A 19140-nucleotide genomic window follows, 5' to 3' on the forward strand; every position below is an offset into this window, starting at 1 on the left:
GATGAAAATGTCGGATGAGGAATATCTTGTGAACTTTGTTCCTCAGAATTTCCCAGATATTTTCACATCTCAAAGTGACAGATTCGGGGCACTCCAGAAATTTGAATTAGACCCCAAGAGGGATTCACTTAAGGCCACATGTTCTTTGTGGGGAGGGATGCGAATCGGAACAGGTGTGCGTGTCATATTTGTCACTTAACAGGCTAACATCAACATAGATGGCGTTTTCTCTGTAAATAGAAAAAAATGTTTTGGATGTGGATGATACGCTTTTATTTCTCTCCTCCTCCATGCCTTCCCAAAGGTGTGATTTCACACACAATTAAAAAAAAATAAGATAAGTTCCTTAAGAAGGGATGAGTCAGTACACTCTAGAGAAGTGGGTTTTTTTTTTTTTTGGCCAATTACAGGGAACATGTCAGAGCTGTTATTTTGAGAGAGAAGTGGCTCCAGACTCAAGTGTTGACCTAACAGCTTCAAAGGATGTGAACTCAAGAAACGACCCTGGAACTTTTCCATTTCCCATTGATAAAAAAAGATACACACACACACACATCTATAGCATGAAGGAAAATAAAGAATGTGAATATGCTTTTAAAATAGCAAAATGTTATTAAAATGAAAGGTATTATTATTTTGTTCTCTCTTGTTTTATACAAACTCTGGCAGCAGCTCAGGTTCATTGAACTCTTATCACAATCCATTGTCTCAAGCACATTTGTTGCCATCATCATTCTCAAAACATTTGCTTTCTACTTACCCTGGTCTCAGCTTCTCATTTTTCCCCCCTCCGTCCCTGCCCCCTCCTTCCTCATGAATCCTTGATAATTTATGAATTATTATTATTTTGTCATTTCTTACCCTGTCCGACATCTCCCTTCACCCATTTTTCTGTTGTCGGTCTTCTAGGAAGGGGGTTATATGAGATCCTTGTAATCAGTTCCCTCTTTCTACCTCACCTTCCCTTCACCCTCCCAGTATTGCCACTCTCACCACTGGTCCTGAAGGGTCCATCTGTCCTCAATTCCCTGTGTTTCCAGTTCGTATCTGTACCAGTGTACATGTTCTGGTCTAGCCAGATTTGTAAGGTAGAATTGGGATCATGATAGTTGGGGGGTGGGGTGGGTTGAAGCATTAAAGAACTAGAGGAAAGTTATATGTTTCATTAGTACTGTACTGCACACTGATTGACTCGTCTCCTCCCTGCAACCATTCTGTAAGGGGATGTCCAGTTGCCTAGAGGTGGGCTTTGGGTCCCTACTCTGCACTCCCCTTCATTCACAATGATATGATTTTTTCTTCTTTGATGCCTGATAACTGATGTCATCGACATCCATTGATCACACAGGCTGGTGTGTTTCTTCCTTGTGGGGTTTGTTCCTTCTCAGCTAGATGGCCGCTTGTTTATCTTCAAGCCTTTAAGACCCCAGATGCTATATCTTTTGAAATCTGGCCACCATCAGCTTTCTTCACCACATTTGCTTATGCACCCATTTGTCTTCAGTGATCGTATTGGGGAGGTAAGCATCATGGAATGCCAATTTAATAGAAGAAAGTGTTCTTGCATTGAGGGAGTACTTGAGTGGAGCCCAATGTCCATCTACTACCTTAATACTAACCCTATAAATAGATGCACATAGATCTACTTTCCCATCATCATATAAATATATTTATATATGAACATGCCTGTATTTAGACCTCTAATAAATGCCCCTTGCCTCCTGCTTCCTTCCTCTATTTCCTTTTACTTTCCTCTTGTCCCACTATCATGCTCAGCCTTCATTTGGGTTTCAGTAATTCCTGTAGGTTACATTGCCCTTGATCAAGCCCTACCAGGCCTCCTACACCCTTCTCACCACTGATTTGGATCAGTTGTTGTTCCCTTGTCCCTAGGTTTGTTAACACCACTACTTTTCCCCCCACCTCCCCCTCTCCCATGTCCCCTGGAACCATGGTCCCATTGTTTTCTCCTTCAGCTTGTTTATCTTGCCTGTCTTATCTAGCTAGACCTGTAGAGATAATAACATGTACAAAAACAAGACAGAGCAAAACAAAGCAACAAAAGAAAACAAAACAAAAACAATGTTCAGGACCAGGGGTGTGAGGGGCGATACTGGGAGAGCAGAGGGTGAGTGGGTTGGAAAGGGGGAACTGATTACAAGGATCTACATGTGACCTCCTCCCTTGGGGACGGACAACAGAAAAGGGGGTGAAGGGAGACACTGGATAGGGCAAGATATGACAAAATAATAATCTATAAATTATCAAGGGCTCATGAGGGAGGGGGGAGCAGGGAGGGAGGGGAAAAAAAAAGAGGACCTGATACAAAGGGCTTAAGTGGAGAGCAAATGCTTTGAAAATGATTAGGGCAAAGAATGTACAGATGTGCTTTATACAATTGATGTATGTATATGTATGGATTGTGATAAAAGTTGTATGAGCCCCTAATAAAATGTAAAAAAAATAAAATAAAAACACTTTTATAATAAACCATTAAAAAAACCCCAAAACCCCCCAAAATCAATGATGACAAAAAAATAAAAAGAAAAGACACCATAGGCTTATTTTGAAAAATAAGTGAGAACATTAAGAAATAGCAGCTGGCATACAGTGTGATAAAAAAAAATTGGTTGGTTACCCTTTTGTGGGAGAAACTGTATTGAACCATGGGACCACATGGATACCAGGTGTGGATGTGTGGGTGTAGGAGGAGGGGTGCTGACAATTGGGTCCCTGAGCTCCAGGGATGGTAGAAGAGGCACCCTGGGGAAGTCATTTCCTCTGTGTAGAACGTGATGTTGAATTCTAGTTGACTGCTACAGTGGGAAATAGATGTTTATGAGCATGATTTAGAAACGACAAAGAACACCAGTTTTGTCCTGTGTCTATTCCCACTCATGTGCCAGAACTGTGGTCCGTAGGATTCCTTTGAAGTCTATCATCAGGCCTCTGCAGGGTTAACTTGAACTTCTAACTTTCATACTAGTGGTGGAGAGTTGCATGTTCTGGCCAGCCAGGGTCTTCTCTGGGCATGGTTATGGCATGCTCATAGTAATGCTTTGGTGGGATTCATCTATTTTTGCTTTCCAAGACCCAAATACCCAATATATCATATGCGGCCTTGCTTCTTCCTTCTTTTTATGTAATGTCCTATACACTCAATGCCGTATCCTTGACTTTCAGATGATATCCTGCATACTAATGCCAAAGGTGTCTTCCAAAACTGCTGACGTCCAGATTTCACCGCCCCATTCAAAACATTCTAAGTATCCCCAGGGCTGTAAGAAAAAGTTCACACTCCTTAACCAGGCAGCTGAGTTAGCATTTTGATTCATCATCCACTTTTATTTCTTATTTTTTGTGGAGTACTACGCATCCGTATAACAATGAACTTCTAATCACTTAAAATGACTTTCATATGCACCCAGGAAACCATTTTTTAAACTTGGTTTATGGAATGTATACTACTGGTAAAGTTAATGAATATCACCTTAAATCATTCATTAAAAAAGCAACAGAAAAAAAAACCAACCAAAACCAAAAAACAGACCTACTTGCCAGAGTAGAATTGTTCCTTACAGTTTCTGAGACTTTAAATCCCTGTGAGAGCAGATAGACTCATCTTTCTCCTGTGGCCCAGTTGGTGGGTTTGAACTATCAAGACTTGTGATTAGCACTGCAGCGCTTAACCCACCGTGCCATCAGTGACCTGGCGACATCCTACGAAGACGTTTTAAATCATAGACATCTAGAAAATAGGATGAGTGCATGAATGAGTGTTTGATATTAATTACGGATGTCACAGAGTTCCAGAAGCTGATGGACACCCTGCTACGGCTGATCAAGACTGGACCTGCATGAAGATCAACCTCAACACTCATCACATCCCTGCTGGTGACGACTCAGGGTTCCCGAAGATCCAATCCCGGGAGGGGCCACCTGCCAAGGGCAGTCTCAAGAAGAAACTTCCTGAGGAGGGCAGTAGGGTCTTGGCTGAGAGCTCCGCAGGTTCAATCAGACCCACCTTATTGCGAAAGTACTTTAGTTTCGTGCTTTGCTCTCACACAGCCATCCAGCTGGGCCAGCTCTGTGCACTCACGTCCCCAAGCACATGCCTTGGAGTCCTTTTTCCTGGCGTTTTGCTTGCTTGAACCTTTCTCTCTGCTTAGACTCTCCTCTCTTCTCACAACTAGTTCTTCAAAGCCCTGTTCCAATTTTACCTGGTCTATGCCTCTTCCCTCATCATCCCATTCCATTGTGATGTTCCTCATCTGTGAACTCCATATATGACGGGCTTCAAAAAGTTTGTGGAAACATTTTATTATCTTTCAATTTTATTTTTGCATGAATTTTTACCGCCCCCCTTGTATTTATATCAATTTGTATCATTCCCTTGGTAATCATGCATTACACTGTGGCTGCTTGTTCATTCTAGATTTTTTGTTGGGGGGAGGGGGATTTTGCTGTTGCCTCTCTATTTTACCAAGCATGATGCCCTTTTCCAGGGCTTTCTTACTCATGGTAACATGTCCAAAGTATGTGAGATGAAGTCTTGCCATCCTTGCTTCTAAGGAGAACTCTGGCTACAATTCTTCCAAGACAAGTAGTCCCTGAGACTTCGGGCTGCCTGGCTCACTCACTCACTCACTCTCTCACTCACTCACTCACTCACTCACTCACTCACTCACTCACCCATTTACTGCCATCGAGTGGCTTATGGCTACCCTATGGGATAGAGTAGAGCTGCCTCTGAGCACTTCTGAGATGATAACTCTTTATGGGAGTAGAGAGCCTCAATTGTCTCGCACAGATCGGTTGGTGGTTTCAAACTGCTGACCTTGGTGGTTAGCAGCCCAATGTGTAACCCCTACCAGGGCTCTTACGGCCTCACAGGGCATGTCAAAAACTCAGGCTTTCCTTTGAATGAGAGAGGAAGCTGCTGGAAGGGTAGGAGCCAAGGAAGGACTTAACTTTGAATAGGAGCACTCTGGCCAGGCTTGAGAGACTGAAATGGGGCAAAGACAGATGAGTTAGGAGGGATTGTGCTAATTTAGATGAGAAATGATCATGGTTTGTGCAAGAATGGTAACAGTGGAAGAGGTGAAAGATGATTGTATTCTGAATATTTTTCAAAGGAAAACAGGACGGGTTTGCTGATGGAGTATTCTTAGGTGAGAAAGAAGGAATCAAGGGTGGTAGAAGGTTTATAAAAAGTACTTATACCTTACTAATTGGGATGTCATTTAAAAAAATGTATCAATCCATAACACATTCAAGAACTAAAAAATAAGCAAAAATGTCCCTTCAAAGCCACCAGCACACAGAGGATCCACTACTAAAATGTGTGTATTTTTCTCATGAGAATTTGTTAATTTTTACTTTTATCTGAATTACAGTCCAAATAATATCATATGAAGATCATAAGATATTAGACTCTGCAATGAAAAGGCACAGAGAAGTATTTCCAGATTTAGAAATACCTCTAACGCTATGGTGGCACAATGGATAAAACACATAGCCTCTAACGGAAAGGGTAGTGGTTCAAACCCACTGGATGTTCAGTGGAAGAAAGATGTGGAGGTCTGTTCTCATAAAAAGGCTGACAGCCTTGGAAACCCTATAGGGCAAGTCTACTCTGTTCTAGAGGAGTGTGTGAGTTTTATAGTCACCAGATGTAATAGGCGATGAGGGACAAACATAAAGAAACCAAACCAACAAAGAGTCTGAGGGTGTTTGGTATGAAATCTAACATTTCTCACTGCTTTAGAAGTGTCTGTTAAGTGTCAGGCATCATCAGAACAAAAAATCCTATCATTGTGAATGATGGGGAGTGCGGAGCGGAGACCCAAAGCCCATCTGTAAGCAACTGTACATCCCCTTACGGAAGGGTTGCAGGGAGGAGTCGAGCCAGTCAGGGTGCAGTGAAGCAACGATGAAACACAACTTTCCTCTAGTTCCTAAATACTTCCTCCCCCCAACTATCATGATCCCAGTTCTACCTTATAAATCTGGGTAGACCAGAGGATGTACACTGGTACAGATAGGAACTAGAAACACAGGGAATCCAGGATGGATGATCCCTTCAGGACCAGTGGTTAGTGTGGCGATACCTGGAGGGTGGAGAGAGGGTGGGGTGGAAAGGGGGAACCGATTACAAGGATCTACATGTGACCTCCTCCCTGGGGGACAGAAAACAGAAAAGTGGGTGAAGGAAGACGTCAGACAGTGTAAGATATGACAAAATAATAATTTATAAATTATCAAGGGTTCACGAGGAAGGGGAAGTGGGGAGGGGAGGGAGGGAGAAAATGAGGAGCTGATGCCAGGGGTTTAAGTGGAGAGCAAATGTTTTGAGAATGATGAGGGCAATGAATGTACAGATGTGCTTTACACAATTGATGTATGTATGGATTGTGATAAGAGTTGTATGAGCCCCTAATAAAATTATTTATTTAAAAAAGAAGTGTCTATTAAAAGAGGTATGATTGTTTGCACTGATCACTGTGCCACTAAAACAAAGCTAGATTATGTTTTTTAAAAAAATCATTTAGTCATGGAGGAAGTCTAAGCTGTACTAATGAAAAACAAGCATCTAGGAATTAAGGGAAGGTCAATTGAGATGTTTCAACAAACAGAGACAGCACTGGAAATACTTATTCATTAATACCAAGAAATATGGAAAACGGGGCAACCATGAGAGAACCATCTTTCTGTTCATTGCAAATAAAGGCGTTCCAATAGAATGCAGAAACTAAGCAACGACGTCATTAACATCACACACAAAGTTTCGCTGAAAAGTAATAATAATAAAAAACAGTTGCAGCAGTATTCATACACTGATGGGTACCCACTAGAAATTCAAGCCAGGTTCAGAAGAGGACATGGAGAAGGAGGGGGATCATTGCTGCGTTTTTAGCCGATGGACCTTGGCTGAAAGCAGAGCGCTCCAGAGGTATATTTATCTGTGTCTTATCTACTACACAAGTATTCAACTCAGTGGACAATAATTATGAATAACATGTCGAAGCATGGAAATTCCAGAATACTTACCGTAATTGGCTCATGAAGAGCCTGTACATAGTCTGAAGAAGCAGTTGTTCAAAAGGAGCAGAGGGCTCTTGTATGATTTAGAATCAGGTAAATAGAGCATCGGGGTCGTATCCTTTTACTACTGCAGTGAAAAAACCAAAGAGAACTTTAAGCATTGACTGATGGAGGTCAAAGACTACAGCCTCTATATGGACTGCATCTCAACAGAAAGGACTAAAGAAACCTTCACAACTGGGACGACAAGCAACACCACCAACAAATGGAAAAATATTCAAGTTTCAATGATTTCGTTTTACTCGAATCTCCAATTAAAGCCCTTGTGAGCAGCAGTCAAGAAATAAAGACATATTGAAATGGCCATATCATATGGACAATGAATAAGGAGGTCTGAAGTAGAATTGATGCATTTGAATTATGGTGCCGGTGAAGAAGGCTGAATCCACAAAGGACTGACTAACATACTCACAGGAGAGCTAATGAAGCTGTCTTTGATGAAGTACAGTCATTATGCTCCTTGGAAGTGAGAGTGGTGAGACTTACGTGATCAGGAGGGGCTGTATGGGGAAGGGCATTGTGCTTAGTGAAGGGGTAAAGTAAGGATGGTTTGCCTCTAATAGAAGGAAAGGTGTTGCATTTCCTCCCCCTAATCAACTTCTAGGGCAAGTGCAGGCAGTATTCTGGTAGATACACAAAGCTCAGGTTCTGAGTCAAGATCTGCTTTCCAGTCTTGGAGAACCAGTCTTACAACCCAGAAGATAGTAGATGGGTTCTTTTTATTTTTTCTTAAAAAGAACAGGTACTGCGAGCCATTACCATCAGCAAACTACATTCTTTGCTTCTTCTTCTTTTCCTGGTGCTCTTCTTGATTCCTTCCAAAGGCCCAAAGATGTCCTGAATGCTCAGGTTAAAGGACTCCCAAGACCATAATTTTTCAAGTCTTGTCTATATTAAAAAACCATGGACTGAAAGGCCACAACATTTCTAATCCAAGAAATCTCTAATTTCAAAGTTTCTTTTCAAACTTCTTCTATTTGCACCTCTAACCTTACTACCAAGACTAACCCCACAGTCTTATTATTATTATTATTATAAATCTCTATCGTAAAATTAAAAAACAAAACCCTATAAAACTATGGCATATACACCAATACAGACTGTTATATAAGTAAAAAGTTGCCATTTCAACATTTTCTATGTGAAATTAAATGATAGTAGCTTTGTTGACCATGTTGTCAGATCATCACTATCCACTTCCAAAATTTTCATCAATTTCAACAAAAACTCAACCCCCCCAAAACAAAGACTCCATATCCCTCCCATCCCTGGTGTGGCAATTACATAATCTCCTGTCAGCTTGAGCAAAGGGGTGGAGTCCAGCCTGTCAATCAAGTCATAGCCAATGAGCCTCTGTGTGAACATGGCCTTCTCCTGAGGATTCTGGGAACTCCTGTCTTCCTCCCTCAAGGTGGGATACACACTCTCTCTGCTTTTACACCTTTCTGTTGACAAGCCATATGGAGCCACACTGATGGCAGCCAGCGTCCTGGAGATGCTTCCATCACCACTGGATCCACAAGACTTTCTACCCACTGGCCTGTGATCTTCCTGCATCCCCATCATTACATGTATTGCGTGAGTCTGAAGAGGAATTTGGATACTGGTATAGGACATATGGGCTAATATTGGACTTAGGGAGTTGATCTGGACTGGGCTGGGATGTCTTATTGATGCATAATCACTTCTCTTATATAAAATTCTCTCTTACACACATATGAATGTCTCTGGATTTGTTTCTCTAGTCAACCCAGCCCAATACACCTGGTAACTACACATAGACGTTGATTTTGATATATTTGTCTATCCTAGCTATTTTACATGGACAAGATATTACAATACCTGTCCATGTCTGACTCACTTTTTGCACTCAGCATGATTTCAAGGTTCATCTATATTGTAGCTTGTATCAGGACTGCAGCTCTCTTTATGGAAGAGTAATACTCCTTTCCGCGTACGTGCCACGTTGTGTTCATTCATTTGTATAATGCTGTCCATTTAAGTTCGTTCCACTTTGTAGCCATGGTGCATAGTGCTGTATTGAACATTGGCGTACTTGTGTGGTGAAGTGAAGTTCTGAGTATGACTCTTCTACCGATTTTCTATAACTCTTGCCAACTATTTATGTGGGATCATGCAAATAAGATGTAGAGGACTCTAATTCAGGGATAAATCAGTTCGGTTGTTCCTCTGGGAGTATGGGAGCTATCTTAGAAGCAGTCACAGGAAGAATTCCGACCATCTTTAAAGAGAGCCTCAAGTGGAGTGTCTGCAAGTGGAGGAGACAGCAGGGGCATGGAGCCCGTGAAGCAGAGCAGAGGGGCGGAGGAGACGCAGTGAGGTAGAGTGACAGGCAGGCTTCCTGCCTCATGGATGCAGACGACAAGGACTGTTTGAGAGGTGGAGGACCAGAGAGAGATCCCGGCTCATGGTAACTTGTTAACGTCCCTGATAACCCCAGACTCGTGAACAGTGTTTGTGAGTTGTTCCGTATGGTCATTGCAATGGGTTCTTAAACCAAGCAGGAAATGCAGTCCCGGGAGGCCTGTCTGAGGTGAGGAAGGAGTCGGAGAACGGTGGCGCTGCATGGTGGATCCCTGTCTGTGGCGTCGCCCGTGGCTAGTGGGGCGCTGGATTCCACTGCTCCCTGCTGAGGTCAGATGCGGTTCCTACACCATTTCCTCAACTTTTGTCTTTCTCCCCAACTTTAAAATATTTCACTGTGTTTCCGGTGAAAGCTCACACGGCACATTAAGTTTGCATTTAAGGATTTGTATCGCTATCATCCAATAACATTGGTTACAGTTTCCACACTGCATCCCCATTCTTATGATTGCCATTCTGATTGCTCTGTTTCTGTCCATCTTGCTCCCTGGGTCCTTCTCATATTTTCTTTTGGATAAAGAGTGACCTTTGGTCTCGTGTCTCACTCAAACTCACAACCGTCTGGTCAATGCTGACTCATAGTGACCCTGTGAGACAGCGTAGAATTGCCTCTGTGAGTTTCCAACATTGTAAATCATTAAAAAAAAATCATTTTATTGGGGACTTGCACAACTCTTATCACAATCCATCCATCCATTGTGTCAAGCGTATTTGTACATTTGCTGCTCTCATCATTCTCAAAACAGTTTCTTTCTACTTCAGACCTTGGTATCAGCTCCTCATTTCCCCCCTCCCTCTTGGTTCCCCCCTCACTCATGAATCCTTGATAATTTATAAATTATTATTATTTTGTCATATCTTGCACTGTCTGATGTCTCCCTTCACCCACTTTTCTGTGTTCATCCCCCAGGGAGGAGGTTATATGTAGATCCTTGTAATCCGTTTCCCCTTTCTATCCCACCTTTCCTCCACCCTCCCGGTATCGCCACTTTCACCACTGGTCCTGAAGGGATCATCCATCCTGGGTGCCCTGTGTTTCCAGTTCCTATCTGTACCAGTGTACCACTGCTGGTCTATCCAGATTTCTAAGGTAGAATTGGGATCATGATAGTGGTTGGGGTGGAGGAAGCATTAAGGAACTAGAGGAAAGGTGTATGCTTCATCGTTGCTACACTGCACCCTGACTAGCTCCTCTCCTCCCCGTGACTCTTCTATAAGGGGATGTCCAGCTGCCTACAAATGGGTCCCCAATCCGCATTCCCCCTCATTCACAATGATTTGATTTTTTGTTCTTTGATGCCTGATACCTGATCCCTTCGGCACCTTGTGATCACAAAGGCTGGTGTGCATCTTCCATGTAGGCTTTGTTGCTTATGAATTAGATGGCCACTTATTTACCTTCAAGTCTTTAAGACCCTAGACACTATATCTTTTGATAGCCGGGCTCCATCAGCTTTCTTCACCACATTTGCTTATGCACCTGCTTTGTCTTCAGTGATCATGTCAGAAAGGTGAGCACCATGGAATGCCAGTTTAATAGAACAAAGTATTCTTGCATTGATGGAGTACTTGAGTGGAGGCCCAATGTCCATCTGCTACCTTAATACTAAACCTATAAATATAAGCACATAGATCTATTTCCCCATCCTCATAGATAAATTTATTTACATATGCACATACCTTTATTTAGACCTCTGTAAATGGACTTTGCCTCCTAGTTCTTTTCTCTATTTCCTTTTACTTTCCTCTAATTCCTCCCGGAATTACATTACACTTGATAAGCTCTACCAGGCTTCCCAACACTGTAATTATTTATGGGAGTTGAATTCCTGTTTTTTTCTGTAAGAGCTGCTAATGGTTTGGAACTGCTGACCTCGTGGTTAGTAGCCCAATATGTAACCACTATGGCACCATGGCTTCTAACTGGTCTCACAGGGATACATTTATTTAAAGGAACACAGTACTTGAAGGTGATATTGTTTATTTTATGAGTTAATCTGGATTTAGCTGAAAGGTAATCAATGGGAGTGGGTTCAGTTCAACGTCTAAAAGACTCCTCTCATCTCAGAATGATAGGATTGGAAGTCCCTGTTGTTTTTATCAGTCTAATAAATTTGTCCTTTAAAAATTGTGTTTGTGCATTTGCTTTAAATTCTTTTGGGCATATACTTAGGAGTGGAATGGCTGGAGTATAGATTAATTCTATGTTTAACTTTTTGAAGAATCTCCAAGCAGTTTTTGATAGTCCCACCAGCAAGGAATGAAGGTCCCACTGTTGGCAGCGTCTGCCATTTTCGTTTTGGGATGCTAGCTCTCTTGGTCAAGGTAGAGTGGCATCTCATTAGCAGTTCCCTAGTGACTGGTGACCTTGAGCAACTGTTCACGCACATCTTAGTTACTGTGTATCTTCTTTGGTGACATCTCAATTCACGTTCTTTCCCCATTTCTTTAAAAAAATCCTTTTATTGGGAGTTAATACAGCTATCATATCACTCCATAGTTCATTTACATCAAGCAGTATTGTAACATTGCTACTATAGTTAGTTTAAAAACATTATTTTTCTTTCTGAACTTCTTGACATCAGTTCCCCTTTAACCCCTCCACCCTACCTCCCTTCAGAAAGCCTAATTCTACTTGCTGTCCCCGTAGGATCATCAATCCTGGGTTTCATACACTGAAAAAACAGAAAACATATAACAAAAATTCAAGAAGGTGACCCCTAACACATCTGAGATAAACCCCAACATGAACAAACAGAAACAGTCATCTCTCTAATGCACTCTGTTTAGTAACTTCTTTCTTCCCATCCTCTATTATGGACAGAGGGAAATCCCTGTGTCGTTCTACAAATGGATCTCGGGCTCCCACTGTCATCCACAACCGTCTGCAAACCAGATTCTCACAATTTAGGCTTTGACATGATTCCTCCTTCGATTTCAGATGATATGATTTACAATCCTTTGGTCGCTGCTGATGGTGTGCTTCTTCCATGTGGACTTAGTTAACATCTCATTTGGGTGGCTTCTTGTTTGGAGACAAGTCTTTAGGCCCCAGACGCTGTTATCTGCTAGCTGAGGTCTTTGTCCATTTCTTAACTGCCTTTTTGCTGCTGGTTGTAGGAATTCCTTGTATATTCTTGATATTAAAGGCTTACAATGTATATTGTTTCCTCAGATTTTTCCCAAAGAGTATAGGTTGTCGCTTCACTTTGTTGGTAAATAAAAACTTTCAATTCTTGTGAAGTGTCATTTATGTATTTTGTCTTTTGTTGCTTCTGCCTTTTGCATGATGGCTGTTCCAAGGCGGCTGGAGAGGAAGAGAGGGGCTTCCGAAGCTCTTTGTGCCTTGATGGAGCTGTGAGCCCAGGACCTATTCTCCTGCCCCGCGGACGAGACTGCTCTGTGATTCTCATAGGGACAGGTACCTGTTCTATCGTTTCATTTTTGTTAGGATGAGGGAGGTAGACGTGGGTCTTCTGTAAACCTCATTTATTTGGAAAACCCGCTTCCATGGAACTGTTCATTGCCAAGTAGCGGAGCGTTTTGTTTACATATTTCATATCTACTGGGTCTGAAGACTTCTGCTTCACACGATCACGTCTTTCACATCGGCTTTCTCACTGAGGAATCAATTTCAGTGATTTCCAGATGGACATGGACTGCTCGGTAAAGACGGAGGAATCTCGATTGTGGCGGAGACCCCATTGGAATGCTTGGGTGAAACCTCACTGAGCAAGTCTCTTAGGGACTTACTGGTCATACGAGTTTCATTCAGGGTTTGGAGAGTTTCATCAAAATTTAGATGCAGAAAACCAAACCAAGCCAACCGACCAACCAACCAAACAAAACCCCAGCCAGAATACAAACTCACTGCCATCAAGCCAATTCTGATAATATGCTGTAAAAGTGCCAGGGTCTAATCCAAATTGACCTCCAAAACGGAGACTTCTCCAAGAAGGCATTCGGGATTCAGTGTTTCTCCCCAGGGAAGTAAAAGACCTGGTCTGGAGAGCTTTCCTTTTGTTGGCTCAGCGTTTTGGCTGAAACGCAGAAGTGCAGGGAGGTACAAAACTGTAAGCAAAAATAATTAGAGGCCGTCCAGCTGATGCAGCCTGTGTAACTGCTCTTCAAGCCAGCAGGATATGTTTATGCCTGACTAGTTGCGCTGTAATAAAATGGGCTGCAGACTTGGCTTCTACTTTTACGCCTTTGCTGGTCCTTTCCCCTCATTACAGAGCCCCGGCCGTACAGTGGTTATTACACGTCGGGTTGTTCACCGCACGGTCCGCGTTCCAAAGCGCTAGCCTCTCAAGACAGGCCTTTCTACTCCTCAGGAGTTGCAGTCTCAGCAAAGACCTTGTCCTATAGGGTCGCTAGAAGTTGGGTTTGCCAGGCTGGCAGTGGGTTCAGTGTTCGGGTTTTCCTTTATTATCGCATTTGTTTGTCTTTGGAACCCTAGGGGGTAGGTGTCATTGCGACTCCTGTTGGCTAGATAAGGAAATGCCCTAGGGAGTAGGTGTCATTGCGACTCCTGTTGGCTAGATAAGGAAATGCTATCAAACGCTATCAATGGCTCAAGGCCACACAGTGAAGCTGGAGAATCCCCCCACGGAGGATGTGAACAGCTTAGAGATCAGACCGTGACCACTGTGCAGTCGATTTTGACAGATGTAGTGAGGCTAAAATGTCATATCTTATCATCTGATCCCCCTTTGACCCATTTTAAAGCGGTTTTAGTTTAAAAAAAGGGCGGGGGGAGAAGGAGAGTTCTTCTGTGGAATCCCCTCTGACTATAGACGAGGGCTGTGAAGAACCTTTCAGTCACCACTGCAGGAGAGAGCGGATCACTGCAGGCCAAGTTAGGGTAAAATGCAACACTTTCGTAGTTCTTCTCCCTTTTGACCCAGTTTAACTTTGTTCCAGTTTTTAACATTTCTGCTATATTTTCCATTGATTTTTATTTTGCCTTTTAGTTGTTGTTCTTTCTCTTCTCTTTCCCTTCCCTTCTCTCTCTCTTCTTTCTTTTGTGTATGTTTTTTGTATATGAAATCCAGGATCTGTTAATTTATCAAGAGTAATTGAATTAATGGTTTCTTGGGGGGTATGGCTGGGAAGTCGGGGGGAAATGGGGAGCTAACACCAAGAAGAAACGTTCTTAGATTGATGGTGGCGATGATCGTACAACCCTTGTTAATATGAATGAACAATTGAGTTGTGTGATATGTGACTTAGAAGCCAATAAATCTATTAAAGAAAAAACTCAGTATATGAACAAAGGGAAACTATGCATCCCTAAAAAAAAAACCACAGCAAAAAACCCAACCATGAACACCTCAAGACTTAGAGAGGGAGCAGGGAACCATTATTATGCTGAGTAAAGTTAGTCAGCAACAAAAGGACAAATTATCTATTAAAAATTTAAATATCATTTTAGTGGGTGAAGGGAGACATCAGATGGTGCAAGATATGACAAAATAATAATAATTTATAAATTATCAAGGGCTTGTGAGGGAGGGGTAATGGGGAGGGAGGGGAAAAATGAGGAGCTGATACCAAGGGCTTAAGTAGAAAGCAAATACTTTGAGAATGATGAGGGAAACAAATGTACAAATGTGCTTGACACAATGGATGTAGGCCTGGATTGTGATAAGAATTGTATAAGCCTTCAATAAAATTATTTAAAAACACACAAAATATTTTATTGGGACTCTTGTAGCTCTTATAACATGCATATATCAATTGTATTAAGCATATTTGTACATATGTTACCATTATTCTTTTCTAGACCTCTACTTTCTATGAGTCCTTGGTATCAGCTCCTCTTCCCCCCCCCTCCCTACCTCCCACCCTTATGACCCCTTGATAAATTATAAATTATTATTATTTTCCCATCTTAACACCGTCCGCTGTCTCCCTTTCTCCACGGTTTCTGTTGTTTGTCTCCTGGTTATGTGATGATCATTGTGATCCGTTTCCCCTTCCTCCTCTCCCCATCTCTCCCCTACCCTCCAGGTATGGCTATTCCCATTCCTGTTCCTGGATTCCATGTGCCATGAGCTCTTATTGCTTATCTGTACCTGTGCACATGCTTCTGTCTAGTCCTCAGGGAAAGGCAGTACTAGGGTCATGATAGGGGGGTGAGGAAGCCTCAAGGAACCAGAGGAGAATTGTGTTTTTCATCTGTGATTTACTGTACCGTGACTGACTCATCCCTTCCCTGTGATCCTTCTGTGAGAGGATGTCCCATTGTCTACAGATGAGCTTTGGATCTCTGTTCCGAATGCCCTCTATGATTCCTGGTTTTTTTTTGAAAGTGTAGACATACAGAAGTCTTAAAACAAGTCGGGAAAAAATATACCAAAATAGTATAATCTAAGATTATTGGAGTCACAAATGACTTGCATTTTTATCTTTGTATATTTATTTTCAAAACTTCTGTAATGAAAATGAATGATTTCATTCTTAAAATGATAAAATTCATAACAAAGTGAATTATGATTCTTTGGAAAGGTGTATATGTTTAAAAAGTAATAGAAAATAGAATAAATTTATTTAGGGATTAAAGATCATTTCTGACTCTTCAAAAATTTAGTCCTTAAATAAAATTATTTCTATTTTCAAGTAGAGATAAACAGCACTCTAGTCCTAGCAGTACATTGATAGGGAGCTGTCTCAAATTAATGTCAGATTTAGAAGAGGACGAGGAATGGTATATATCATAGCTCACTGCAGATGGATCTTGGCTGAAAGCAGAAAACAGCAGAAAGATGTTAACTTGTGCTTTAATTGTATACAAGACATTCAATTGTATAATCATAGCAAACTGTGGATCCCATTGCACAGGCTGGGAGTTCCAGCACCCTTCATTGTGTGCTTGCGGCGCTTGTTCATAGACAAGAGGCCATGGCAAAGTGCTGCCTGCTCCTGCCAACCCCATGTTTAGCTGAGCATCAAAGTGTGGTGATCCAGAGGGTTAATTGCTGATGCTTGTAGTAGATTGTTAGGTGTTGCTTCTCAGTCTGCCTTAATCTGGAAGCTCTGCTACGACCCGTCCAGCATTTTAACAACATGCAATTTCCACGGAAAGACAGGTAGGAAGAGCAAATTATTTCTGGTCAATAGAATGACAGGGTTTCTAATAAGAGGACTTCAGAAGCAGGAGGAATGACAGAATCTATTTGCCCAGCACCTCAACTACCTCTGCGGAGTAGATTTGCCTGCAGGACCAAAAAGATGCAGGAAGCATCTGGGGGTGGGGGGCGAAACAGTGCATCGCTCTTGTTCTTATCAGAACCAAAGCCCCTTTTTATATTTTCTTTTTTGAAGTTAAGTTAATGCCATGAAACCTGTGTACATAATTTAAAAACAAATTAAAGAAAAATAATACCTTTACTGTAACTTAAAGGATAAAGCAAAGAATAGCAAACAGTGTGCATTTCAATATGTTATTTTTGAGCATGTCTATGGAGGTAGCCTAAATAAGAAGTTATATGTTTCCATCTACTTGTAATGGCTAAGCATTGAGGCGAAGTGAGACTAAAATCGTGCTGAACCAGAGCTAGAGGCAAATGAAAGAGCAGGGGAATAGCGGCCACTGGAATTAAAACCAGTCTAAGATGAGAAATGACAGGCTGGACCAATCTGTGACACATGGACGAGAGACGTAGCCTTAGCTGCAGAAGGAATAACACGTCAAAACAAATCACAGATTGTTGAAGTGAGAAAATGATAAAGTACGATTTTCTTCTAAATGAGCTGAACTTCATAAGTGTGTCGAAATAATTCCCTGTGTTTCCTGGTATGGAGATATGATAGAGTATTTCAGTAAGTAAACACACACACACACACACGAGGGTACTCCCCCAAACCTTTAATTTTTTCAAAGTTATGTGTCTAATTTTTTTTAACAAAACAACCGTATCAATTTCAAAGTACTCTCCATTACACTTAATACATTTGTCAAATCTGCGATTACATTCTTCGAAACATTTTTCAAATTCATCTGTTTGGATGGCTGACAACACCTCCCTCGTTTTTTTCTTCACCTCTTCTTTGCCATCAGATTGCTGTCCGTTTATGACCCTCTGCATTTGCAGAAACACAATGAAGTCACGCAGGAGCGAGGTCAGGTGAATAAGGTGCATGGGCCAAGAGAGGCATGCTCTTTTTTGTCAAAAACTGGTACACTGAGATGGCTGTGTGAGCAGGTACATTGTTGTGATGGCAAAACCGGTCTCCCATCTGCCACAAATCAGGTCTTTTTTGTCATACACTGTTACACAATCTTTTCAGAACCTCTAAGTAGAAAGCTTGATTCAGAGTCTGACCTGGTGGTATGAACTCCAAATGCACTATCCCCCTCACATTAAGAACACAAATAAGTATTGCTTTTTGGGGTACCCCCTCATATGTCTCTATCTACACACACACACACACACACACACACACACACACACACACACACAGCAACAACAACATATGCTATTTCAACCATGTTCACAAGGCTGGAAGATTCAGTGCCACCCGTGAATCCTTCTTTGAACCTGCAAGCTGAGGTAGACATTTAGCGTCTGGTTCCTAAGGGAATCATGTTTGCTAGTTAACATCAAAGGAGAGGTATACTGAAATATATATACAGTAATACAAGCGAGGCAACAGGGACATGGAAAAGTAGACTTCTCACGATTGTAAGACTGAAAAGAGATTAAAGTACTATAGACAATTTAAAAATATTTCATAAGGTCAGTTTTTTTATTACAGTAGAGAATTAGAAAAACATAATTATTAATAAAATGTGCTAAAAGAGCTGAATTTTATGTACCTATATCAACATCAGTTGTGTATCTACTCTTCAGTGTACAATATTTGTGACATTAGCTTTAGATGTGGGCTCTTGGCCCCAGTGCTATGATGCCACTGCTTTGGGGAACAGGTTCTTTCAGCATGGTGGGCAGCGTCGGGCAAAGTTAGAACAGAAACAAAGTTCAGTCTTCCCATGATTCATATGAAGCTGCAGCCTTAAAATCGTCCATGTATAAGAGTTTAACATCAGGCAAAAGTGCATTAGATCCTAAGCTCAGATAAACAAATTATCTTATTTACCTACATGAAAATCTGCTAGGACATTTGAAAGTCATGTAGGATGTAAACGAAATCTTCCTTGTTTGCACTCTGTGCCGTGCAGGACATTTACCTGTCTCTACATGGCTCAGGAAGGACAAATATGCTGAGCATATATCAAGATAAAAGAACTGAAGAAAACATTTGAACCTCAAATTGAACACATCAACAGTATCCAATCATTGTGCTCATAAATGTCCACAAAATGCCCCAAATGTTCCTCTTCAGACATCTCATTACCTGACTCTTGAACCCAAAGTCAAACCCCAGTACTGTTGAGTCCATTTTGATTTGTGGTAACCCTATGCATTGAGAGAGTAGAACTTCACTCCGCACAGAGGCAGGTGGTCAGGCCTTTCTTCCACCGTACTGCGGGGTGGGTTCAAACACGGCAACCTTTTGGCCACTGTTGTTGTGAGGTATCGCGTGGGTTCTGACTCATAGCAACCCTGCACAGCAGAACAAGCGTTGCCTGGTCCTGGACCATCCTCATAGCTGTCCTGTGTGAGCTCATTGTGACAGCCCTCGTGC

This window comes from Tenrec ecaudatus, chromosome 3 (genome assembly GCF_050624435.1).
Source record: "Tenrec ecaudatus isolate mTenEca1 chromosome 3, mTenEca1.hap1, whole genome shotgun sequence".
Classification (NCBI taxonomy): Eukaryota; Metazoa; Chordata; class Mammalia; order Afrosoricida; family Tenrecidae; genus Tenrec; species Tenrec ecaudatus.